Source organism: Bubalus kerabau, chromosome 13, assembly GCF_029407905.1.
Source record: "Bubalus kerabau isolate K-KA32 ecotype Philippines breed swamp buffalo chromosome 13, PCC_UOA_SB_1v2, whole genome shotgun sequence".
NCBI lineage: Eukaryota > Metazoa > Chordata > Mammalia > Artiodactyla > Bovidae > Bubalus > Bubalus kerabau.
This window is the reverse complement of record NC_073636.1, coordinates 67,907,518-67,934,347: the sequence shown is the minus strand read 5'-3', so window position 1 is coordinate 67,934,347 and position 26,830 is coordinate 67,907,518. Positions and strand designations below refer to the sequence as shown.

Sequence of the window (26,830 nt, the reverse complement as noted above, 5' to 3'; positions counted from 1 at the left end):
TCCCGGCCAGGGCAGCTCTCAAGGACCACCCCGGGTTTGAGCAGATCCGACAGAGGCCACCGACTCCAGGGACAAGCTCCCCCGGACCCCGTGGGTCCCCCCCCCCCCGCCCGCAAAATGAGATGCGCTTCCGAAGGCCGGGCCCTTAGAGCCTCCGGGGCCGAGAAACAAGGCTTAGCCATCCTTGGACCAGCCTGAGGGGAGAAGAGGGGAGGGTCTGGCCGAGACCTGGAGGCCCGCCCGGTTACCTGAGGCGACGGGCGGGGCCCGCATCGCTGGGGTGGGCGCCGCCGCCGGCCGCACTCGGCCTTCCGCCTCACGCCACCCGCGCCATAGGACCGGCGCTTTCGCTGCCCTGGCCGGCTGTCCTCAGGCGGGGGTTCTGTCCACCAGTCAGCGACTCTCCCACGGCGCCCGGGGACGACGAAGGCCAGTCGGGCCGGCCGGCTGGGATCTGCTCAGGCAACTTCCGACTGCCAGGGGCGGCAGCGTCAAATAACTCCCCGAGCCGACTGGGCCACCGCGCGTGCGCAGCGCGCCTGATCAGAGACTTGTGCAGGTCCCAGACGGCGGCGTCAAATAATTCCCAAGACACGGAGCCGGAAGCTGCGCGTGCGCAGCTATCCCAGATCGCCGCGCGCGGGACATAGTCCCTCCTTCTTTTCCGGATCAAGAAGCGCAGGAGTGGAGTGACGGATACTCGTATCTCATCGCTATACAGGCGTGGAGGCGGTCCACCTGCGTCCGTACAAATCAGTCGGAACTCTGCCTGTTTTTGATGCGAACGAAGTAAGGTCTTCTCTGCAAATTTCTAGCTCCTACTCAGGTTCCAGGAATTTCTCACGTCCCACCATTACAGCACCCTTCTTTTGAAATGTGGCCTTTACCCCCCGCCCCCTTATAGCATTATGAGCAATGCACAATTCCAGGCCAGATGTGAGTTACCAAGATGAATCAGACATCAACTTCAGAGCCTGTCATTAAGGATCTGAGTCTGATAAAGGCAATAAGACGTTATTAACTTTAGTAATAATAGCAAGAGATACCAGTTTGAGCACTTACAATGCACCACACGTTTCGTAAACAGTAGCACTTCCAATCGTTTGGTTTCAGCTTCAATGAAGAAAATGATAAATGCCATTAGAGAGATACAGCTCAAGTGCCTTGGGGGTGTAGAAGAGGAAACTTGGGCTGAGAGAGAAGAGGAGGGAGAACCTGGCCTTGAGATTGTCCTTGATATTCAGAGAGGAAGGGATCAGGGTAATAGCGCTGCACTCACTATCTGCAAAGAGCAGAATGGAGCATAGAAGATGCTAACTCCTCCTCCTTACCTTCAGAAGAGACCATGGAGCAAAGAGTGACAAAGGAATTGGTATCCTCATGGAAAGAAAAGAGAAGAGTGTTTAAGATTTTGTACACACATGAAAGTAGCTAGAAGAGAGCTAAATCTAGGTCACTTTGTGGATCATAGCTATACATTTCCATTAAATACCGTGTGGCAAATGTTATGAGAGGCTCTCAATATTTATTCCAACCACTTAAACTTGCTTTTCTAAACTACAGAGGCTGGAAAGCAAAGCACACACTTCCCAACTTCCTTTGCAGTTGGGAGTGGCAGTAAGACAAAGTTCTGGCCAATAAGATATAGGTAGAAGTCTCAAGGGAGAACTTCCTTTTCAGAATAAAAAGGAACTCTTTGGAGAAGTTTGTGAGCTTCACCCTTCCCCTAATTCATGCTTGAAACTGAGGCACAACACCTGGAGGTACAGCGGTCATCTTGGCACCGCGAGGAGGATTGTGCTAGGGAATGTGAAACAGAAGAACAAAAGAAGCCTGGTTTAGGACATACTCAAGCAGCTGCACAAACCCTGGACTGCCTTCCTGTTTTATGGGGGAATAAATGGGGGGCAGGGGGAGATTCTTCTTTAGATCACAATTTTTTTTAGTTATCTGTTACTTTCAATCAGACTCATTCCTAACATAAGAAATATGGAACTCCTGTAATATAACAGACAGGTAAGGGGCTAATAATGGAGGTGACAAATTAGAAGAGCAATGGATGATAGAAACTGGGAAAATGACAGACACAGAGGACTGGGAACCTGTCAGAGCTTTTAGGGAGATGATGAAAAATAATCTGTCTCCTACCTGGTGACTTTAATTCATTCCTGCAAATTCTGCCTCTAAGTGAAAAGCTGATAAATGAAAAACATTATATTTCCATTAATTTTGATGGGAAAAAATATGTTTAATTCCAACTTGAGACACCTAAATATTTTAAACAAAAAATATAGCAATGAAACAATGCAAACAAAAATCATAAGCAATAAATAATCTTAAGAATATGACTTCTACATAAAATATAAGGTATAAGGACTAATACATTGACCAAGAAGATACGATTTAGTATTAGGTGGGGGCAGGGGAGGTGGAGGAAAGATGCACGTGAGTCATTCTTTAAAGGTGATATTTCTGCACCTTTTCATTATCAGTTTCTAAAAAAAACTTTGAGGGTTTCTCTTAAACCAACATAAAAATAAAATTATAACACACACAAAGCACCTTGAGGGAAAATGAAGACTAAATATCAGAACACTGAAACGGGGAAAAGTATGCATACACAATAGAGTGAAGAGACGTGAAATGCTATATAGGAAAAAATTTGGATTCTCCAAAACAGATTGCTTCTCCATCGTAAATTCTAACTATAAAAGTAGAATAAAGTGGGAAATTATTGTCTGAAACTGAAATGGAACAGTTACATCAACTTTCCTGGCAGACTTTTTTCCTAAATTGATGACACCAATATACATTGTCTATCCCCCAGTACTTCTTACAATGTAACCAACATTTTCCCACTGAGAGATGGGATCCATACTCCCTCCCCTTGAGTCTGGTTGGCAGCTGTGACTGTTCTGGCCAATAGGGCAGAAGTAATGCTTTGTGTGGAGAAGGCAATGGCATCCCACTCCAGTACTCTTGCCTGGAAAATCCCATGGATGGAGGAGCCTGGTAGGCTGCAGTCCATGGGGTCACTAAGAGTCGGGCATGACTGAGCAACTTCACTTTCACTTTTCACTTTCATGCATTGGAGGAGGAAATGGCAACCCACGCCAGTGTTCTTGCCTGGAGAATCCCAGGGACAGAGGAGCCTGATGGGCTGCCGTCTGTGGGGTCGCACAGTCGGACACGACTGAAGCGACTTGCAGCAGCAGCAGCAGCAATGCTTTGTGACTTCTGGGGCTAGGTCATAAAAAGGATACAGCTTCCACCTGGCTTACCCTCTTTTGCAATGCTCACCCCCAGAACCCAGTCACCATACTGGGAGGAAGCTCAGACCACAGGAAGAGAGCATATGGAGATGTTTCAGCTGACAACTTGAGAATGTTTCAGCTGACAAGATCAGTGGCCAGACATGTGAATGAGGAAGCCTTCAGATGATTCCAGTCCCCAGGCTTCAAGCCAGCCCACCTAAAACCAAGCAGAACAAAGACGATAACCTCAGCCCAAACAGCAGATTCATGAGCAAAATAAATATTGTCATTGTCTTAAACCACTAAGTTTTAGGGTAAATTGTATGGAATCATAGTAACTGGGACAGTTTTCAAGAGCCATAATTGAGAAAAGTTGTTAACTGAACAGATGTATGAGAAGTATGTTGTCTGTAGCCAATTTTTTCTTTTTTCCTTTTTTTAGTTGAGCAGAACTTGCTTGGTGTAGATAATGGTTGAGAAGACCCACTTTATTTCTCCTGAACCTAACACAATACTGGCACAGCGTTGGTGGTCAGTGACCATTTACTGGATGGATAGGTGAGTGGGTGGAAAATTCATTGGCTCAGCACTGAACCCACTTTCTTGCTGGACTGTTAAAGTCTTAATGAATAATATCCATTGGTAGTGGTAGTAACCATTATTAGACCTGGGTAAGAAGTCCCCAGGTTTCTCTGGTGGCTCAGCGGTAAAGAATCTGCCTGCAATGCAAGAGCCATGGGAGACACGGGTTCAATCCCTGGGTTGGGAAGATTCCCTGGAGGAGGGCATGGCAACCCACTCCAGTATTTTTGCCTGGAGAATCCCCATGGACAGAGGAGTCTGGAGGTCTATAGTTTATAGGGTCACAAAGAGTTGGACATGACTGAAGCGATTTAGCACAGCAAGAGGTACCAGATCCTGTGCTTTAAGCAGTACTTCATTTTGGAATGGTATTCCTCAAAATTTTCTAAGTGCCTTTCTTAGGCCAATAACACCATCTTGGTCAGGTGCCCCAATTAGACCAGTCCCCATGAGGGGCCTGTTAGCCAGAAATTTCTAACTTGAAATTTTGTAAGGCTCCCTCCAGTGGTTGGGACTGACCAGAGCCAAAAGTGTCATGCAAGCAGGACTAAGCAGTCCAGACCACATCCATCCCCTGTGGGTCTCATTCTCCATTTCTTCTCTTTGAAGAACTCTTCGACCCTCTGTCTTACCCCCCACCATTCCCTCACATATGTGTGGGTTGACAAGATGCCCTGAGATACTCCAGGACTCATGTCATGAGCCTTATAGCCAGCTGTGGTTCCCAGTGGGCAGCCTGGCAAGGACCCCACTCTTGGTATCTGGTGCAGTAATTTTTTCATGAATTTGTGAAAGATTGGGCTGCCAAAATGGTTTTAACATGCTGATTTTGATGATTCTCACTCACATTGAAACCAGGCTGGGTTTCAGATTCTGAGCTACCAGCAGTCCCCACAGATGCTTGAGCTGCAAGCATGGGCCCAGGCATTGGCTTGCACAGCTCTGTTCAGACCACACTGCCTCTCTGACCTACTGCAGCCAGAGCAGTGAAGAGAAGGGCAGTAGATGGCCTTAACTCTGTGTTCTGCAGTCTCTTGCCTACCTGGCCCCTGACATGGTCACCTCACTCCCTTTGGCAAAAGCAGCCATGCCTGTCTCCTCTGCAGACTTCTGAGATGTTGCTCTGCAATGCCAATGCACTCTTCCCACTGATGTCTCCGTGAAGCTTTGTATTTCCCAGTCGTGACTTGCCTCAAGCTAAACCTGTGAGAGCAGAGCTCACAGAGGGTCTATTAGAAGTGGTCTGATGTTTATAACGAGGCGGCACATTCTGAAAAAAGGTAGCACTTACTGGCAACACCTGTGACATCGGAGCAAACTTCATTACTCAGAAATTTTTATTTTAAAAAGAGGTTAAACCTGTATTCTTGTGTGACTTTTTTCACTACTGGGAAGTTGTCTGTCTTGGATTTGGAAAGGACAGCTTCTTTTAAATGATAAATTGCTTGCTCCCAACAAAGCAATGTCTTTAGCGGATCTAAATCAAGTATAACATAAACCCTGGTTTCCCTTAACACCTCTGACAGAAACCACAAGGCCAGCTTACTTCACAAAGCTACAATAGGGAACACATCTCATCCCTTTTCTCTGTAAAATTGAAAAGAATCTGTTCTGTACCTCCACTTTTCGGACGTGGTAGGCTATCCAATCTCAGTGTTTTACTGTGGTTCTGATTCTGTCACAGTTCTCCAGGCTAAAGTCCTGGTGGAGTGCCCAAGACCAGAACACTGGGGAGAAACCCTCTGAACTCCTGTCCACACTCCAGTCCACAGTGCAGGTAAGTCTCCTGTGTGCTGAGTCACGTGTTCCCTTTACTGGAGAGAAGTTCTCAATGAAGTCATTTGCAGTTTTAAACTTCTCCTTACGTACTGATTTAGCTGCATTCCACAAGTTTTGTATATAGTATTTTCATTATGGTTCAAGTCTAAGCGTTGTCTAAAGTTTCGTGGTTTTTTTTTTAAGGTATTGTTCTTTAATTTTATTTATTTGTTTTGGCTGTGCTGGGTTTTTGTGGCTGCATGGCCTTTTCTCTAGCTGTGGTGCTCGGGCTTCTCACTGTGGTGGTTTCTCTTGTTATGGAGCACAGGTTCTAGGATGTGTGGGCTCAGTAGTTGCGGTTCCTGGGCTCTAGAGCATAGGCTCAGCAGTTGTGTAGTGCATGGGCTCAGCTACTCCACGGCATGTGGAATCTTCCCAGACCAAGGATGGAATCCATGTCTCCTGCATTGGTAAGCCTTACAACTCCTTACCACTCAGCCACCAGGGAAGCCCTGAAGTTTTGCTTTTGTGTCTTTATGTTGTAGTCACATATTGTAATCTGTGTGCTTCTGATGCATTGGTATCTGAGACTTGCTTTGCAGCAGATAACGTAGTCAATGGTTGTAAATATTCCAAATGTTCTTGAGAAAGAGATAAACTCTCTCATTGTTGAGCATAGATTTCTAAATATGTTTTTTAAAATATCTATCAAAATTAAGCCTATATTCCAAAGACTAGAGTATGGATAGGGAAATATAGTGGGGATGTCTGGCAGCAACCACTTTAACCAAGTTATCAAGGTGATAAAGCATGTTGATGTCATGTACTCTCTGATATGACATGATGAGAGTGGCATTTCACCTCTGTGATACTCTTTCCCAAAACCCACAACTCCAGTCTAATCATGAGAAAACATCAGAAAAATCCAAACTGAGAGACATTCTTACAAAATACTTTTACCAACACTTTTCAAAAAAAGTCAAGGCCATGAAAAATAAGGAAAGACTGAGAAACTCTTTCAGATTAGAGGTTAAGGAAAATAAGGGAAAAATAATGACTAAATATAATGTGGTATTCTGGATTGGATCCTAGTACTTTGGCCACCTGATGCGAAGAGGCGACTTAGTGGAAAAGACCCTCATCCTGGGAAAGATTGAGGGCAGGAGGAGAAGGGGACGACAGAGGATGAGATGGTTGGACGGCATCACTGATTCAATGAACATGAGTTTGAGCAAGCTCCAGGAGACGGTGAAAGGACAGGGACGCCTGGTGTGCTGCAGTCCATGGGCTTGCGAAGAGGTGGACGTGACTGAGCGACTGAACAACAGCAACAGAAAATGGATATGAGGGGGAAAACTGGGGATAACCAAGTTGAGCTTGGAATTCAGTTAATGGTATTTAATACCAATATTAAGTTCTTAATTTTGACACGTGCTTATTAGGAACACCTCAGTAAAGGATACATGGAAACTCTCTGTACTAGGTTTTAAACTTCTCTGCAAATCTAAAACTACTCAAAAACATTGGGTTGACCAAAAAGTTCATTCAGGTTTTCCCATAATGGGAAATTATGGGAAAATTATGGGAAAAAATTTCCCATAATTTTTTATGAAAAAACCTGAATGAACTTTTTGGTCAACCCAATAAAATGTTCATTTTAAAAAGTCAAGCCTATTAATCATATCATTCAAATTTTCTAGTAAAAATAAAGTCAGGAAAAAATTAAAGGGGGGAGCTCTGCCTCTACTTCTCCAAACACTTCTAATTTAGAACCTTCAACTCCAAAGTCCCCATTGCGATGCATGTGTACATGGTCAGTCATGTCTGACTCTTTGCAACTCCATGGGCTATATCCCGCCAGGCTCTTCTGTCCAGGGAATTTTCCAGGTAAGAATACTGGAGTGGGTTGCTATTTCCTTCTCCAGGATGTATTCCTGTCAAAGTCCCCAAGACAAGGAAACAAACACAAAACTTGGCCATCTTCTTGATATAGTGCAGAAGACCCTTCAATAAATAATAACAAGGGTCAATAATTTAATGAGGCAGGGCAGCTGGTATACCAAGAGTTTTCATACATCACTCTTTAATTTTCACCACATCCCCCTAAGGGCTTCCCCCTGTGGTTCAGCAGTAAAGAATCGCCTGCAATTCAGGATACACAAGAGACATGGGTTTGATCCTTAGGTCAGAAAGATCCCCTGGAGGAGGGCCTGGAAACCCATGCCAGTATTCTTGCCAGGAAAATCCCATGGACAGAGGAGCCTGGTGGGCTACCGTCCATGGGGTCGCAGGGAGTTGGACACAGCTGAAGCGACTGAGCAAGCATGCATGTCCTTCTAAAGGAGGTAACTGGGGCCCAGACAGGTTGAAACTTGTCACCCAAGTTTCTGGCTGAGTTGCACCAGGTCTGTGTGACTCTGAAGCCAGGGCTCTCCCATCCACTCTAGGCTGCTGCACTAAACCTCTGTGATGCTCACCCTCCACACTGGCCATGTTAGAGCACCTCCCAGCATCCCTGACACTGCTTTTGCACGTAGACCACTCCTCTGCCCAGTTAATTCTACTTCCTCCAAGAAAACTTCTCTGACCCCTAAGAGATCAGGTATCCTTGTTTAGACTCACAGCACCTGTCATTTGCCCTCCATAGCATTTCTTACAGTTTGTTCTTTTTTTTCATTGTTTCCCAAGTTAGTGATCTTTTTTTTTTTTTTTTAATTATTTATTTGGCTGTGCCAGGTCTTAGTTGTGGCATGCAGGATCTTTAGTTGTGGCAGTGTGGGGTCTAGTTCCCTGGACCAGGGATTGAACCTGGGCCCCTATATTGGGAGCTTGGAGTCTCAGCCACTGGACCACCAGGAAAGTCCGTCTTAGTTTTTAATGGTTTCTTCATTTGTGGGTTACTTGTTTATCATGGTGGGACTGTGAGCTGTCAGCTATCTATGTTCACTGGTGTGTGTTCCCAGTGCTTACTTAGCACAGAGGCTGGCAGTTAGGTGCTCAATTAACAAGTGGTAACTGACTGAATGATGCATTCTGGGCACACTGAGATTAACTCTAGGAGGCGGGGCTTATGCTGGGCTAGCACTACAGAACCTGGCATCCTGCCTCAGGAAAGTTTGGGAACATGCCTCAGGGATTCGATCAGGCACACCTGATATATACCTGGCCCCACTCTGACTAGATAAGGAAGAGGGATACCAGAGGATGGCGAACCCAGGCTGGAGCAGCTTCTTTTAAGCCCCTACAAGATGCAGCAGTCTTCCGTAAAGGAGGCACGTTTGCAACACTCTTCGATACCCTTGAGCCGCTCATCATCCAGATCTGTGCTGTAGTCACCAGCCACATGTGCTAGAAGCATAATCCAGAGGTGCTAGAAGCGTAACATGCACACCAGGTTTCCAAGACTGAGTTTGGGAAAAAATAGAAAACATCTCAATCATTTTTTAACCTTGATTATATTGTTGGAATGACAGTATTTTTTGATGTAGTGGATGAAATAAAATCTATCACTAAAATTATTTCATCTGCTTTTTATTTCTTTAATGCAGTGCCTAGGAAATTTTTATTTTATTTTATTTTTGGAAAATTGTCAATTACATGTGTGGGTTTCTCTTGGCAGTGATGTTCTAGATTGTACACTCCATGAAGCCCCTCCTCAGCTTTGTTCAAGGTTTCTGTGCACATCTTAGAGCCAGACCCGCACACAGTGACTGTTCCATAAATACCTAGAAATAGAATTTAGAGCTGTATATGATCCCTGGGAGGGCAGACACTTTTTTATATATATATAATTTTATTTATTTATTTTTGGGTGTACTGAGTCTTTGTTGCTTTGTGGGCTACTCTCTAGTTGTGGTATGTGGGCTTCTTATTGCAATAGCGTCTCTTTTTGCAGAGCACAGGCTCCAGGGCACTCGTGGGCTTCAGCAGTTACAGCTCTTGGGCTCTAGAGCACAGGCTGAACAGTTGAGGCACTCAGGCTTAGTTGCTCCATGGCATGTGGAGCCTTCCTGGATTAGGGATGGAACCCGTGTCTCCTACATTGGCAGATGGATTCTTTATCGCGGAGCCACCAGGGAAGCCCTGAGGGCAGAAACTTTCTTATTGATCCTTGTATTCCGATTCTCAGCTTATAGGGACAAATGAACCTTCATTCTCCCAGCTCTCCATTCTCCTAGCTTGATTCTACTATGTATAACTCCCACTAGTGGCTTCATGAGGGCCTCTGGTCAGTTTAATTCAGTTCAGTCGCTCAGTTGTGTCCAACTCTTTGCAACCCCATGGACTGCAGCATGCCAGACCTCCCTGTCCATCACCAACTCCCGAAGTTTACTCAAACTCATGTCCATTGAGTCAGTGATGCTATCCAGCCATCTCATCCTCTGTCGTCCCCTTCTCCTCCCACCTTCAATCTTTCCCAGCATCAGGGTCTTTTCAAATTGAGTCAGTTCTTTGTATCAGGTGGTCAGAGTATTGGAGTTTCAGCTTCAGCATCAGTCCTTCCAGTGAATATTCAGGACTGATTTCCTTTAGGATGGACTGGTTGGATCTCCTTGCAGTCCAAGGGACTCTCAACAGTCTTCTCCAACACCACAGTTCAAAAGCATCCATTCTGCGTCGCTAAGCTTTCTTTATAGTCCAACTCTCACATCCATACATGACTACTAGAAAAACCATAGCTTTGACTAGACAGACCTTTGTTGGCAAAGTCATGTCTCTGCTTCTTGCTGATAGGATCATGGCTCTTCTTTATTTTTTTTTAAATAACCTTTACTTTAGTTGTATTTTTAAAAACTATTTATTTGGCTGCACCGGGTCTTAGTTGCAGCACGCAGGATTTTAATTGCATCATGTGGGATCTGCATGGTGGTGCAGGGACTCTAGACATCCACAATGTCCAGCCTCAGTGGCTGCAGCACTCAGAGCTTAGTTGTTCCGAGGTATGTGGGATCTTAGTCCTTCGACCAGGGATAGAGCCTGCTTCTCCTGTATTGGAAGGTGGGTTCTTAACCACTGGATCACCAGGGAAGGCCCTTATGGCTCTTCTTGACCCTAATCCTGGTTCTTGGGTCACTTCAATCATACCCTGCAAAGGTTTCCTCAAGCTTGGAAGACCCAGGACGAATCCTGCTTCAGACACAACCCTGATGAGATGCACACAGTATTTTGGCATTGGCTGAAACATGCCCATCGTCTCTGTATGTGTCAGGTTCACAAGTTCAGTCCTCAAGACTGGTGGTTTGAATGCGGAATATTTTAGGAAGACTGGATAATAGGCAATAATTTGAAACAGATGGAGGGAATAGTAAAATATCCTAATTTCCAGTTTTCCAGCACAAACAAGCATCTGACAACCTCGTATGCTTGTGCTATTTATGAAATCAGCCTGCAACATATTTCACTATTTCATACACTAGGAGATGGAAACCAGCTGGGCTGCTCATTGGAAGGGAGACAGGTCCCTTCATTTCTCTGAGCTTTGGTTTCCTCATTTATAAAATGGAGGATAATTAAGTCTACCTCACTGGGTGGTTGTGAAGATTAAGTGAAGTAATTATATACACAGGCCCACTTAGTACAGCACATGGAATTTAATAAAAGTTCATTCCATGGTAGGGATGATTAACACCAGCCCCACTGGGATGCCTGCAGATCTGCACAGAAGTAAGTATTCATGGTGTCACATTAACAGATGAGTCTATCATAATGACATTTTATATTTGTTATTCATTTTTAACTATCAGAAAGCTAGACATACTCATCAAAAACAGCTGATGTGTACAGAGCACTCAGTGTTAGGTAGGTACTGTGTTACGCCTTTAGCACGCATCATCTTATTTCATCGTTACTATTTGTGGTAGGTCCTTATAATGGTCAAACGACAGAGCCAGAAACTGATATTCAAGGAGGCAAAATAATGTGCTCCAGGCCCCACGACAATTAAGGGACAACATCAGAGTTCAACAGGCTCTTGGGACTTCCCTGGCGATCCAGTGGTTAAGACTGTGCTTCCACTGCAGGGATCACAGGTTTGATCCCTGGTCAGGGAACTAAGATCTCGAATGGTGCAGGGCACAGCCAAAAAAAAAAAAATAGAATTCAACAGGCTCTTAATGATTTCCTTAGGTTTCTTCCTCATGTAGGTGGAATTAGGTATCCTGGTGACATGGCAGTTGTAGTCACAGAAACAGAGGGGCCCCAGTGAACTACTCCTTGTACCCGTGGTCCAGGCCACCACTGGCTTCATCCTTCATTAAATATACATTGAGCTCCTCACCTGTGTCAGCCACTATGCTTGTAACACACTATAGGCTGCTATCAGCAGAGACTCATTTAACGGCACAGTGCTGGTGAATGTAAGGGCTCTTAGAAAGAAAAGGAAGATGGGAATTTTGGTCACATGACCAATCACACCTTGTTAAAATTCAGGGAAAGCTGAACCTCAGGCTTCCTATCAAGTCTGAGTGCTGCTCTGACTCCAGAGCCAGGCCCTTGTGGAACATGAACGTGGCTTGGAAATTGGAATCTCATCCTGTCCCTGTAAGAATTCCAGAAATGGCTCTCTTGCCTACAACAGGAGCTCAGCTCTCTGCACCTCTAGGCTCTATTTTATTCTTGGCTGCGCTGGGTCTTCCTTGCTGCATGCAGACTTTCTCTACTTCGCAGTGCAAGGGCTCTTCATGGCAGTGGTTTCTCTTGTTGCAGGGCATGGGCTCCAGGGCACATGGGCTCAATAGTTGGCCACATGGGCCTAGTTGCTCTACAGCATGTGGAATCTTCCCAGCTCAGGGATTGAACCCAAGGCCCATGCACTGCAAGGTGGGTTCTTACAACACTAGACCACCAGGGAAGTCTTAGACTCTGCTGTTAAAGGGACTTAAATCCTCCATCTCTTCCTGTTTTTGTTCCTGCAAGCAATTACTCAGGCTCTTGACACACTCAGGTGGTGCAGTGGTGAAGAATCTACCCACCAATGCAGGAGACACAAGAGACGCAGGTTCGATCTCTGGGTTGGGAAGATCCCCTGGAGTAAGAAACGGCTGCCTACTCCAGTATTCTTGCCTAGAAAAATCCCACGGACAGAGGAGCCTGGTGGGCTACAGTCCACAGGGTTGCAAAAGAGGGAGCACACACGCATGACACACTCAGCTCAAAAGGAAAACATGCCTGGCTTGGTTAGCACTACTCTTGGTCCTCAACCTAGGGCAGACCTAAGAGGCTGGGTTGGGGTGAGCATCAATTTGAAAGTGAACAAGTGAATGGTCAAAAACGTGTCCTTTTTTTTTTTTTGCTACACTGCATGGCACATGGGATCTTAGTTCTCTGACCAGGTCATAGGTTAGGCCTATCCTTGCGTGATAGCACCGAGTCTACTGAGCTGTGGATGGGGGGTGGGGCGAAGGGGCCACAGAGCTGACAGTGGAGAACCTGCCCTCAAGATGCACACAGCCTGGTCTGACTGCTGCTAAGTTGCTTCAGTCGTGTCTGACTCTGTGCGACCCCATCAACAGCAGCCCACTAGGCTCCTCTGTCCCTGGGATTCTCCAGGCAAGAACACTGGAGTAGGTTGCCATTTCCTTCTCCAATGCATGAAAGTGAAAAGTGAAAGTGAAGTCGCTCAGTCATGCCCGACTCTTAGTGACCCCATGGACTGCAGCCTAGCAGGCTCCTCCATCCATGGGATTTTCCAGGCAAGAGTACTGGAGTGGATTGGCATTGCCTTCTCCGACTAGCTAACCCCAACTTGATTCAGCCGCCACCCCTCAGCGCATGGCAGATGTTGCTAATTAGCCTTAGTCCTGCAGTTCCCTGGGCCTGAATCCCAGAGGAAAGATGCCTCCCAGCCCCAGTCCATGCTGTGACAGCTGGTGCACAGGTTGCCATGAACACCCAGAGGTGAAAGCCACTCACTCTGCTCAAACCACACCTCCTAGGGGAGGCCTTCCCCATCTCCAGATTCAGAAGGCCACACACCCTACTTGCCCTCAGGCTTCCTGTCTTAGTTCTCTGCTCAATTTGTAAAGCGTCTGTCTGGAATGCAGGAGACCCGGGTTCAATCCCTGGGTTGGGAAGATTCCCTGGAGAAGGAAATGGCAACCCACTCCAGTACTCTTGCCTGGAGAATCCCATGGAGGGAGGAGCCTGGTAGGCTATAGTCCATGGGGTCACAAAGAGTCGGACACGATTGAGCGACTTCACAACGACACAACAGTCCTTTTTCTAGCACACTACACATTTCAATACTTTATGGTCTATCTCTGTTCTCTAAAATGGAAGCACCATAAAGTCAGGGGTTTTTGCTCTTCTGCCTTCTTCCATTTACTGATTCCTAGAATTAGGCCTGCCCCAAATTGACCCTTTATGTGAATGAAAGCCATTTCCTTCTCCAGGGGATCTTCCGGACCCAGAGGTCAAACCTGAGAAGCCCACTGTGCACAAAACTGACACTTGATGTGAATGAAAGGAAGGGCAGGGAATCCAGGCTGGGTGGTGGTTTAGCCAGTGAAGGCTTCCTGCAGGAAGTGACACAAGCTGAGTCAGGCAAGCATCTGAAATGAAAGGGGGTTTCCAGGCGTGTACACAGGCTGGGAAAGTGGCGGCGTGGTCAGCAACATTATGTGGTAGCATGGCTGGGCCTGTGGTGCTTCTGGAGTGTGATGTGTGAGATGAGGGTGGACACAGACCGTGGGCCATGAGGGGGCCCCAGGTGTCTTCCCTGAACAGTGGGAGACCTCTCTGGGGGCTGAGGGTCAGGTGGGCAAGGATGGCAGAAAGCAGGGGAGGGCAGACGTAAGAGGCTGGGTTGGGGTGAGCATCATTTATAATTTGAAAGTGAACAAGGTGAATGGTCAAAAACATGTCCGTTTTTGTTTTTTTTTTTTTGGCTACACTGCATGACACATGGGATCCTGGCTCCCTGACCAGGGATCGAACCTGTGCAAGCATGGTCTTAACCACTGGACCGCCACGGAAGTCGCAATTTGGATTTTTGACTAGCCATGAGCTCTTATATAAGCCCAACACCTGGCCTTTGCCCACCACACCCCCAGAGTCCTCCCGAGGGCAGCTATTCCTACTATATCCCTCTTCTACCCCTGCTCAAAACCCTCTCCCTAAATTCACCACATGTACTTCCACCCCAGGGCTCTCCTGCCCTCCTGGAGGACTTCAGTGCCTGATTCTCTCTATGTCCAGCCCACCCTCATACTCTCTTCCAAAGCCCTGGTGCAAACGTTCCTCTGCCAACAATTCTAACAGCTCCCTTCTCGCCGAAACCTGAGCCCCCAGAGCACTTGGGACGGTTTAAACCCATGGCAATTTGCAATTCTACATCCCATCCTCAAGTCAGGCCTCAGGAGTGTGTGAAGTAGAAAGTCTCAGTGAGTGAAAACTGGAAGACCTGCCCCTGTGACCCACGGTCTCTCCACCCAGCTGTGCACACAGAGGCAGGGATTAAAGGAAACAAAAGAAACAAGAGGCAGGGCAGTTTCAAGATTTATTGAAGTGGGTGAGAGGACAAGATGCCCAGCAGAGACACCTCCAACAGGAACTCTTGGTTCTAAAAGTTACACCAGGAGCAGAGAGGGGGACATGGAGGCCACTGGAGGACCTGGTCCAGATGGAAGGAAACCAGTCTTCTGGGTCTGCCGTGCCCTGTGGCACCTGCTGAGGGGCGGGGGCAGAGCCAGCTGAAGGTCTCCGGCTGTGAATCCCAAGGTCCCAAGTCCCAGGGTCTCAGGCCTTAGCAGGCCCCTGACCTGGTCACATGGGGCCAAGTCCTTCCATACTGTGCTGAGGCAACAGGAAAAGAAGGTCTGGCGGTGGTCATGCAGCAACAACCCTCTTCAGTCTGCTATGCCAGTGTCTGTGATCAGACCCAAAACAACCTAATGGAGGAAATCAGATGAGGCTGGCAGCTTGCACCGTCTGTCTCAGAAACAGAGGCCGACTTAGCCCCTTGGCAGTAACTCACCATGAGGAGGCTCCTCCAGGGGAGTTGGAACCCAGGTCACCATCCTGAGAGGCCAATGCTCCCATCCCCGAGGTGTCCTCCAAGGCAGCACCCCCAGCGTGATGGGGAGGTCACAGGGCAGGAGGTCACGACAAGGGTTTGCTCTCCGATGTTACCTTGCCTTTCTTCAAGCCAACATCTGTGAGAATGCCTCCAAATAGTCAGGGATGCGCTGTGGCTTTTTTCACACCAAATTCAGCTCAAAAAGGAAATCTCAAAGCTCCCAGAGAAGAATCAAAAGGAACACTGTCTTTTAAAAAATGCACCTTCTGAGGGCAACAGAGCAAATGTAGGAACTGGCAGAGAGATGGCTGGAGAGCCTGCTCTCAGGAGGTCCTCGTACTCGGTCCACCCACCCTGTATGTCAGAGGGGGACCACCACGGCCCAGCAGCCCTCCCCCCACACATTCATTACCGGCCTGCACACCTGACTCCCAGGTGCGCACACTCACCCTGGCCTCAGATCATCCTCATGTTCCTCCCCCCACCCGAAGTCCCTCCTGTGGTCTATCACGTCTCAGTCCTTCCAAGGCCGGTCCACCACTCCTCCAAACAGCTGATCCCCTTGACAATCTTACAGCAGTCCCCAAACACCCCCCCCCGACATCACGCGTATTCTTTATGCGTAATGCAGCCTGGCTCCTTACACCCTCTAACATCTTGAAGCCTGACACGGACATGGCCTGGCTCTGGTAACAGGAGGCCATGCTGAGATGGCCTCACTGCCCATCACAAAGGAGCCCCCAGCGCCTGAGGGGGAAGCTCGGGCAGGGGTGGAGCAGGGGTGAGAGGAGCAGGGGTGTGGGAAAGCGCCAGCATTTGAAAGGGACAGGTGCGGACCCTCCAAACTCGGGAAATTGCTTTCCACAACTTCTCTCCCTGCATTGTCAATGACCAGAGCACGGACAGCCCGTGGTCTCTTTTGAATGCAGGTGCATACGGGGCAAAGAGCACTCTGGAAAGAGAAGGCCAACACTGGGCAGAAGCACTGGGAAAATACTACAACTGGAGGTTACAGGACTCACGTGGTCTTGGGTACCATAAAGTCACCCCCGACGTAGCTGTGGTTTTTCAAATGATGGAAACAAGGTTCTGAATAGGATGCTGACTGAGACGGCGGTCAAAGGAGACTCAAGCCCAGGGGCAGAATCTCTGGCGCCCAGGTTCACGTGCTTCTGCCTACACTCCGGGGAGGAGGGCAGATACCCCATAACTCTCAGTGCCCTAATGGGACTCGAGAGGTGCCATCCCTGCAGCAGCCACTGAAGACAGTGACGCGCCACATGTGACCCAGGCTGCCAGGGGCTGGGGTAGTGCGTGGACCTGGGGACTCGTGGATGCTGCCTTCATCCCACCTCTCAGCTCCCCTACATCTTCACCAAAGCCCCTGGGGACACACATACGACCACTGTGTGGGAGGACCCAACACTCTAGAGAACGGACCAGAGATCTTACCTCAAGGACAGTGCGGTCTAGAATGCTCCTGACATGACAGCTTCCATGACGCCTCTGCACGCAGTGGACTCGTCTGGAACAGACCAGAAGCAAAGGGTGAGCGCTCGACTTGCCCCTGCTCACAGGAGGGCAAAGGCACCAGGAAAGGCCTTAGCACTAGAGTTACCAGACAGTAAACATCCCCCAAGTGTCGGCTGTTGTTATTTCCTGATAAGACATGCTATTTCTTCACACAAAAAACAGTAGTTAACTCTGAAGAAGGAGACAGTGGATGCTCTGTGGCAGGGTGCCAATGCCGATGGATGTGTAATTGATCAGGGACAGGCAGAAAAGGATGTCATCGCCAGATTTATGGGAATGTGCCATGGCTGACTGACAGCAACTGAAGCAACTCATAAAATGAGCCTGTTTCCCAACAGCAGGAGCCAGAAGGACACGCCCCAGCAATGACACTAACACACCCGAGCAGACCTGAGGCCCTGGAGGCCCAAGGGGTGGGCAGAAGAGACACAGAAGTGTAGAAATCTCCCAGAACTAGGGAGCAAGGGTGCGAGACAGCCCTACTGTGTTTCTTCTGTCTGCACTACCAATAAGCAAGCCACGGGCAGCCCAGCATCACTTCCAAGTGCAGCGGCAGCAAAGGACAGAGGGCTTACTGAAAACGGAGGCCAGTGGCAGAGGCTCAGAGCAGTCAGCCGAGTTGAGCATGAGAACCCAGTATCTGCTTCTAGTCATGCTTTTTAAAAAGCCTTCCACATGGCCCAGAAGGGACAGACAAAGGGAGGACACCTCTGAAAGTAAAGTGACAGAGTTCTTAGGTTGTAACAGCCAGGGATGACATGAGCTGGAGACAAATAGCCTCACTGCAGTCCTGCTTTCTGGAGGATGAAACCAGAGACAGGAGAAGGTCCCAGAGTCAGGAGGAGACAGAGAAGTGACACACGAGTACAGATGGACATGTCAGAATCCTTTCCCTGCTCTACACATTCTGCTGCCAAAGTGACAATCTGAGGAAGGGCTCCCCAAGGGCTCTCAGGACCAAGCACACAAAGAGAACTGGGTGGGTCCTCAAAGACCCCAGAGAGGGTGAAGCTGAGTGCGAGGACCAAGTCACCCTTGTCTCTCTCCTATCTCTTCCCAGACCACATGGGGACCTCATGCACCTGGCGGGGGGCAAAGCCCCAGATCTCCAGGGAACAGGACTCACCTGGGCCAGCTGTCTCTTGACAGGATGGGGACACCTCTCAGGGACCCCTGTGCACCGTGCTGCTTCCTCTTCAATGATCAAGAAGCCCTGGATGAGCAACCTGGATGCCACCTGGTCACCACGTGTCCTGGAATCCAGGCAGAGCGCCTGGGTTCTCGGAGATGCTGGCTGCTTCACAAAGGTGGGCTGTGTTCCCAACCCACGAGCCACACCTTTTATTCCCAGGACAGAAGTTCATTACTCCACACAGGACAACAGCTCATCTGCACCTGACACAGAGACGGCTTTTCAGATCATCTTTTGTGCAAACTCAGATGACTCCATACAGATTCTGGAAGCTGGATCCTGAATAGAAAGAGAAAGTCCAGGACAGATTTGCGAGTGTGTGGCACCTGACAGGCCATGCCTGGCCTGGGCAGGGGGTGGGGGCTTACGGGGTGGTGGTGTGTGTGAGGAGGTAAAGGCACCTCAGGCCTCCTGCAGAGGTGAGGTCTGGTGTCTCTTTAAGCCTTGTCCAATTGCATTACTTCTGTGATTCCTGTTATATAAGCCTTGTCCAAGGGCATTACTATTCTAGTTCCTGCCACCGTAACCACAGGTCATGGGGAAACTCTCCCTTAGTAGACTGGGCTCTGTCTCACGCCAAGGAACCTCCAATGGATAAATACTGGTCAACAGGAAGAACAACTCCAAGAAAAGAAAACACAGGAAGTACCTCCACCTCTCCCCGGGCTGGCTGGCCACAAGCAGTCTTTCTCTGATTCTCCATGACATGATGGGCCACACCACCTCACTGGGATGTGTCTGTCCTGTCCTCTCCTGCTGGGCAATTGTTCCACAGCTGCTGCGCACCAGACACCTGCCAGGCACTGAGCAGATGACACTCAGGTACTGGCCTTGAGATCGGAGCAGAGAGAGGCAGAAAAGACAAGAAAACCCATGATTCCCATGAAGTATGATTAGTGTCCTCACCACTCTCCAGACCACAAGCCGGACTAAGGACCTGGAAACGGGGAAGAGGGGAGGTAGACCTGGCTTTCTAGAGGGAAGCTCCTGGTGAAAATTACCCAGTGGCTCCACAACCAGCCCCAGCTTCTAAGAAACAGCCCATGCTTTATCTTCCTTTTTTTTTTTTAAACACATTATTGACCAGAGACTTATTATTAATACATCTTTTTTTACCCAAACATTTTTGACCACCGATGTATCAATATCACTTCCATAACAAATCACTGGCACCAGACATTAGTTTCCTGAAAACATCCCCTGGTCAACAATGAGTTAAAAGCTTCTCAGCAACTAGCACTGAGACTGGCATAGGGAGCGCTTAGTAAGCTGCACACCAGGTGCCAGGAGGCAGATCTAAAAAGGCAGCTCCCGAGTTCAGAAGGGACAGGACGGACCCTCCAAACACGGGGAAAACGCCTTCAGCAATTCCTCTCCCTGTGCTATCAATGACCAGGGCACCGGCAGCCCACGATCACTTTCGAATGCAGGGGCAGAGAAGGGCAGATGGGGAATCAGGCAGAGGAGCCCGGGGTTAGCAGCTGGCTCTCCACCCAGGCAGGGGAAAGCTGCCTAGCCAGGCCCAGGACCCCAGGCACTAGCCTCACTTCCTGAAAAGGTTCCACCGCCCCCCATCAAAAGAAGCCAGGGGAGACCAACTTCTGGTTTAAAAAAAAAAAGCCTCAATTACTCATCCACCCCACAAATACCAACTTAGCACTCACTACATGCCAAGTACTGTGAGTTCAAATAAAAAGAACACAGACCAGGCCTCTGCCCTTCCGGAGTGATTGCCATTTTCCCCCTTGAAGGAAAGGAAAGCTCAGGAGAATAAAGGAACTCACCCCAGGTTCCCCGGCTAATGAGGGGCTGACTCAGGATCCGAACTCTGGCCTTTCTGGCCCCCAAACCCACCCCCATCCTCCTGCACACGCGCTTTGCAAGGCAGGTCCCAGAACCCTCAAGCCCAGGAACCACCCGCTCTGCAGTAGGGCAGGAAGGCCACAGCTCCAGCACTGCCCCAGGGGACAGCTCAGTCCCTGGACACTGCGGGAGCGCGGGTCAGGGTCCTGCAGGAGGGGAAGGAGCGCCGCCTGAGGCAGGGTCTTCAGCTGCACAGGGCCTGGCTCGGCAAAGCGAGGGGAAGGCCTTCAGTGCGAAGCAGGGGCCCAGGAAGCCAGACTCTGCTCTCCTAGAGCCCTGGGGCGCCCTCAGTTAAAGTGGAAGTTTGAACACTTTTACCTTAGAAGTTAACCGAGGGAAAATGGGCTAATGGTCACGAAGATATTTGCCCGGCAACCGACAAGCGGCTTCAGGGGATGAAACGTTGGAGTAGGAGGTGATGGGATGTGATCGGGGGCCTCTGGCGCAGCGCGGGTGCGGTTCACACCGGCTCCGCACGAACTTCCCTGCGAGACCTTGGGCCCACGCATCCCCGGACCCGCTTCTCGCCGTCGGTGGGCCCAAGTCTCCCCACCGGGCGAGTCCCGAGACCCGACGCTCCAAAACGGCGCCGGCCGGTAGTGCGGTGACCCGAGGCCCCTTTGTCAAGAACAGGAGTGCAGAGAGGTCCACATGCAGCGGAGGGAACCGGCTCAGAACCCAGAGTGGGCCTGGGCTTGGAGCTGACCTGCACTCCCCGACCCCAAGGGCCTCAGTTTCCCTCCTGTCGGGGGCAGGCGGGGACGGAGAACCTTAGAGGCCTGCGGGGGTTCCGGGGCAGCGAGGTCCTGCAGTGACTCACCCGGGGCGCCAGGAATGTCGGCTGCAGGTCAAACTGGACGACGTGAGAAGATGCTGGACGGTTCCCGGCGACTCGGAGACAGGACCCGCCCTCCATCTGTTGGGCGCTGGCGGAACTGCAGTTGAGAGACGGGCTAGGGCCTAGAGCGGCGAATCCCCGGATGCACCCCGCGCAAGCAGTCTCTTCGCGCCCCCTAGTGGATCGGAGTTGAAACTGACCCGCCAAGTATTCAAGCATTCTTTCATCTCCCCAACCATCCATCCGACTATTAAATGGTTAGGATGTCTGTAGTTTTGAGCTGTCTATTCTTTCTCTCTGATTTTCTGTGGCATTCACTCTTCCTATTGAATTCAGTCTTGCTGGGAACGTCAATTATGGTGTCCTGCCTTCTGACAAAGTGTGTGTGGGGCTGAAGCTGGGGAAACTATACTTTCTTCTTTAATTTTGCATCTCGAGTGTGAAAGACTGTGGGTCCTAAAGAGCTTGGAGGCTAGTTGTGGGGCTATGAGTAGAATCATACTTCAACCAATTTCCAAATTAAGATGGCTTCATGGTGGAGGTGTGCCTTACTGGGGTTCTGAAGGACTCAAACAGAAGAGGGAAATGGGAAGATGTTCCGAAAAGGGAGGAAGAGAAAGACTAAAAAGCTGATGTTGGGGTAAGGATGGGGGAGTGGATGCATGTGCTGGGACGTGAATAAGTTAGAAACTGGATGAGGCATCTCATTGCATGATCTTTAAATACTGATGCAAGAGAAGAAACAGAAATTTTCAGTGTTGCAATGCGAGAGGGGCTCACTAGATTCCGAAGTGTAAGAAAAATTCCATGTGTCTCAGTCAGCTCCTGGCTCCTGAGGGCTTAAAAAATGAGAAAAAGGACAATTGAAAGGATCTAAACAAAGTGAAAATCAATAAAACAACAAGAGCAGAAACTAAAATAGCAGAAAATGAGCATAATCATATGTAGAGCAACAGAGCCAATTTTAGCAATGAGGAAGTTGGTACAGTCAGAGCAGAAAGTAAAAAAATGAGAGAACAATCTACTTGATTTTTTGCTTGTAAAATTTTAAACTTAGGTAAAATGAGCACTTTTCTGGAAAATATTTAACAGAATTGTCTTAAGGAAAAAATAGAAAACCCAAATAATTTCATAACACTGTAAGCAATTGAATCAGTAGTTGAGTCTTCCCACAAAGAAAACATCATAACCAAGCGTCTTAATAAGTAAGTTCTACAAAGCTTTACAATATTATACAGCCTCCTGGATAAGAGAAAAAGAGAAAACCATTCTAAGTTCACATAATTCCCAAATTAGAAAAGGTCAATAAAAGAAAAAATAAATTATAGGTTAATTTATTTAGGAATGTAAACATCCTAAAAATATATTGGTAAATCTCAGGTAGAACCAGGCTTGGTCAGTGATAACAGGCAGACAAAGGACCCAGCTCAGATTCGACTACCTTTCGACTCCTCTTCCTTTCACTGTTGTTACCCACCCTCCACCCACTGTATCCCTGGGTATGGCCTGCCTGCCCAGTGAGCTCACCCAGGAAGGAGCAGGGTCTTGGCCAAGCATGCCAAGCAAGGCAAGCCACAGAGACCCTGAGATGTATGCATGCTCAACAACTAGGCATCTCTGCACGGTCAGTACCTCCCAAGGCACGGATGAGACACCTCCCAGATGCGTGACTCTTCCCCCAGCTACAGAAAGGTGGAAGTGCCTGTCCTTTGGTCTAGAAAGTAACTGAGAATTGAGAGTTTCAAGATTGTGGAGTTAAGGATTGCATTTCTCAGAAGGTCCCTCTACTTGCAAACCTTTCTCTTATTCTAGTGGACATTCATGGCTTACACTGTCACAGGTTTAGTTATTAATATCTTCCACTTGTTGTCATGAAGCTTGTGGGAAAATTCCCCCCCAGGTGTTTCTCTTTAAAGATATTTCCAGGGACTACTCTGGTGGTCCAGTGGTTAAGACTCCAAGTTTCCTAATGCAGGGACCAAGGTTCAATCCCTGGTTGGGGAGCTAAGATCCCACATGTTGTGCAGCATGGGAGGGGCAAAAAAAGATAATCCCAAGAGTCTTCATTAGAAGGGCCCACCATTTAAGGATTAGAATGGAGATTTTTTGAATTCCCCCCTCCTTCAGGATGGTAAAAAATAGGGTGACTCTGCTGGGCCAGAGAAGGATGTGCTAGGAAAACATCAAGTGTTTTCTATGTTCAACCAAGCATCCCTAACATCTCTGCTTCTCAGCAAGAGACTATAATATGAATGGCATGTCCATGAGTTGGACAGTGCATGACCATATGTGGCAATCCTGCCTCCCTTCGGTGGAAGGTGGATGGATGTGCACTTCAGGGCACACCCAGCATGTGTCCACCTGCTACCTCACGTGCAAGAAATGGAGTAAATGTAAAGTCGGAAGTCCACACACAGGGAGAGGGGGAGATACAGGACAGAGTGTCCTGGGAGCATTTAAGTCCCTGGTGTTTGTCACCTTGGGAAGCTCAGTTCCACCTCTGCCCTTCCTCTTGTTCGATTATATAAGCTTCCCAATAATGTAATTCTTTGTTAGCATAAGTTAGGTTTCTGTCTCCAACACTCCTGGCTAAAAGCCCGTAAGTGGCCGATTATTAAGGTATTCCACCAGTGGCCTGGAGCATGGGAGGTTGGCAGCTGCCTGATGCACTGTGTGTGCTTATCTCAGATGACTTTCTCCTCTATGGCACTGGCCTACCTAACTGGAGACTGCAGCAAATGGCAGCATGTTGAAGTCTCGAAATAAAAGTATTGTGACAACCTTTGCTTGGGGCATTCAGATAACAGTCCATGCTCAGTGGCTTGGCCTTTTTTGTCAGTCAGTGATGTGTCTGCAGATGTTAAAAACAAAACAAAATTTCAGTGCATGCTCTGCAAGCTCCTGAAGGGATGGATGTTTCAAGTGAGTCTACTGCTGGCGGGGATGTATTGAGGACCTATCCAGAAGAGGAGTAGGCTGATGATTAGGTCTGCCTGGAACAAGGCTCTTTGAGGAGTGGACACAGTGGGCTTAAGGAGGCTCTAAGGGGAGGAGAAGCCACCAGCCACTTGCTACTGGTCATCAAAACAGAACAGTCGCAGCAAAAAGGGGGCAAGGGCACTGCTCTGCCAGTGAACCTTCTATCCATTCATTCATTCGATACACGGTGAGTGAGTGCTTCCACTCTGTGCCAGCACTGTGCTGGTGGGTGTGGCCAGCAAATGACAATCGCAGCCTGACTGGCAGGAAATTTAAAAAGGAACAACGAAGACTACCACCTAAACAATTCCCCAAACAACTGTTAATGATTTTTTCCCATAAAGGCACTGGAAAAGCCATGCCCCTTTTCAAATGCTGCTTTTTGTTTTTCTGTTTGTATAATGACTGGGACTTCCCTGGTGGCTCAGACAATAAAGCGTCTGCCTGCAATGCAGGAGACCCAGGTTCAATCCCTGGGTCAGGAAGATCCTCTGGAGAAGGAAATGGCACCCCTCTCCAGTCCTCTTGCCTAGAAAATCTCATGGACAGGGGAGCCTGGTAGGCTACAGTCCATGGGGTCACAAAGAGTCGGACACAACTGAGTGACTTCACTTTCACTTCTTTCGCTTAATGACCGGGAGGTATAGGGATGAATGAAAGAAACCCTTTGTGTCTGCCTCGTTCCAAACTTATGGTCTAATAATCCACCAATATCAAATTAGCTCTGTCCCACAAATGCAAGCATGGTTTTCTTTTGGGAAGTCTAGTAATTCATTGCAGTGATGGCAAAGTGTGGTCGATATCACAGAATCAGGAAGAAGATAAGATATGATGGATTGAGTTATGACCCCTCAAAAGGTGTTATGTTGAAGTTGTTTAACACCTGGTACCTGGCAATGTGACCTGCCGTGGAAACAGTCTTTACAGATGTAATTAAGAGGTAAGTTAAAATGAGGTCATGTTGCAAGAGGGAGGACCATGAATCCAATACGACCGGTGTCCTTACAAGTAAGGAGAAAGGTACTCCAGGAGAATGCTGTGTGACTCCCAAGGTTGATGGGCACCACCAGAAGCTAGGGAGAGGCAAGGAAGAATCTTGCCCAAAGTTCCAGAGGGAACATGGCCCTGCCGTCACGTTGATTTTGGACTTCTAACCTCCAGAATAGTGAGAGAACACATTTGTGTTTTAAGCCATCCAGTTTGTGGCACTCTCTTATGGCAGCCCTGGGGAATAAATTCAATACACATAAAAAATTTTTTTCTCTTCTACATTTTACCTGTGTTAGCAAGCTACTTAATCTTTCTGAGTCTCAGTTTCTCAACTCTAAAATAGATCAAATATGCAAAATGGAGCAGCTACTGTGTGAAAAAAAATTTTTTTTGGCTGTGCCATGCAGCCTGCAGATTGTTAGTTCCTTAACCAGGGATTGAACTCAGACCACAGCAGTGAAAGCGCTGAATCCTAATCACTAGGCTACCAGGGAACTCTCTGGTGCAGCCGCTAGGGCAAATAGTATGGTGGTTGCTCAAAATATTAAAAATGGAATTGCTGTAGGATCCAACGATTTCACTTATGGATATATCCTCGAAACAACTGAAAGCTGGCTCTTTAAGGGATGTTTGTTCACCCACGTGCATGGCAATATATTCACTATAGCCAGAAAGTAGAAGCCACTCAGATGTCCATTGATGGATGAATGGATAAATATGATGTGGTCTATCACACAATGGAATACTATTCAGCCCTCAAAAAGGAAGGGAATTCTAACAAATGCTACAACATACATGAACCTTAATGATATTATGCTAAGTGAAGTAAACCAGTTATAAAAGGACAAATACTGAATGATTCCAGGCTTCCCTAGTGGCTCAATGGTAAAGAATCCATCTGCCAATGGCGGAGATGCAAGAGATGTGGGTTTGATACCTGGTCCGGGAAGATCCCCTGCAGAAGGAAATGGCAACCCACTCCAGTATTCTTGCCTCGGAAATCCCATGGACAGAGGAACCTGACAGGCTGCAGTCCATGGGGTCCCAAAGAGTTGGCCATGACTTAGCAACTAAAGAACAACAACTGGATGATTCTACTTATGCAAGTTTCCTTGATTAGTCAAATTCGGAATCAGAAAGTAGGATGGTGGTTGCCAGGGGCTGGGGAAAGTGGAGTTGCTATTGGATGGCTGTAAGTTTCAGTTTGAAAGATGAGAAGAGTTCTGGGGATTGACTGCATAACGAGGTGAATGTACTGGACAGTACTGAGCTGAATACTTAAAAATGGCTAAGATGGTAAATTTTGTGTTATGCTTATTTTACAATTCAAAAATTTAAGAGGGTTCCCTGGTGGTCCAGAGGTTAAGAATCTGCTTTACAAGGCAGGGGACACAGGTTCGATTCCTGGTCGGGGAACTAAGATCCCACATGCCTTGGAGCAACTAAGCCTTCAAGCCACAGCTGGAGTCAGTGCCCCGCAAAGAAAGATCCCACATAATGCAATGAGGGTCCCGTGTGCCACAGCTGAGACTCGACGCAGCCAGATAAATATATAAATATGTTTTAAAAATTAAAATAGGTAAAATAATGCATTGAAATATGTTAGTACCATAAGAGCTTTTTTCAGTAGTTGATATCTTACATTAAATAGTAAACTAGTAATACATTTTAGCTATTACCATGGTTATCATAATTTGATTAAAAGTTAATATTCATAACTATAAAAATTCTTGGAATTCTAAAAATAGGATATACATCATAAAACATTGTGCTTAGTCACTTCAGTCATATCTGACTCTTTCCGACACAGTGGAGTGTGACCCGCC

At 47.8% G+C, this 26,830-nt stretch overlaps 1 protein-coding gene, 2 long non-coding RNA genes and 2 other non-coding genes across 12 annotated transcripts in view; 1 reads left to right on the top strand and 4 right to left on the bottom strand.

Moving 5' to 3' along the window:
• RALGAPB (Ral GTPase activating protein non-catalytic subunit beta) overlaps positions 1-608 on the bottom strand; it is a 90,803-nt gene extending 90,195 nt beyond the window's left edge. For all 5 annotated transcript variants that reach the window (XM_055545021.1, XM_055545020.1, XM_055545022.1 and 2 more), the window contains exon 1: positions 249-608. The gene's annotated coding sequence lies outside the window, so the exon portion shown is untranslated. The remainder of the gene's footprint in view (positions 1-248) is intronic.
• Positions 609-637: 29 nt separating this feature from the next.
• On the top strand, positions 638-18,326 carry LOC129625936 (uncharacterized). Of its 3 annotated transcripts, XR_008701659.1 has the most exons (5): positions 638-789; positions 3,697-3,812; positions 5,521-5,613; positions 5,923-6,064; positions 6,687-7,122. It is a non-coding gene; the product is annotated as an uncharacterized LOC129625936 (long non-coding RNA). The 3 variants fall into 3 exon arrangements; XR_008701660.1 differs by lacking the exons at positions 5,923-6,064; positions 6,687-7,122 and adding an exon at positions 18,203-18,326 and having other exon boundaries at positions 639-789; XR_008701658.1 differs by lacking the exon at positions 5,923-6,064 and having other exon boundaries at positions 640-789.
• LOC129625935 (uncharacterized) lies at positions 15,077-21,154 on the bottom strand. Of its 2 annotated transcripts, XR_008701657.1 has the most exons (6): positions 21,018-21,150; positions 18,984-19,164; positions 18,269-18,613; positions 17,062-17,134; positions 15,568-15,745; positions 15,077-15,481 (listed from the first exon to the last, which is right to left on the bottom strand). It is a non-coding gene; the product is annotated as an uncharacterized LOC129625935 (long non-coding RNA). The 2 variants fall into 2 exon arrangements; XR_008701656.1 differs by lacking the exon at positions 18,984-19,164 and having other exon boundaries at positions 21,018-21,154.
• On the bottom strand, positions 16,407-16,540 carry LOC129626337 (small nucleolar RNA SNORA71). Its single transcript, XR_008701935.1, has one exon. It is a non-coding gene; the product is annotated as a small nucleolar RNA SNORA71 (small nucleolar RNA).
• Positions 19,630-19,766, bottom strand: LOC129626339 (small nucleolar RNA SNORA71). The gene has a single exon (XR_008701937.1). It is a non-coding gene; the product is annotated as a small nucleolar RNA SNORA71 (small nucleolar RNA).
• Positions 21,155-26,830: the final 5,676 nt, after the last annotated feature.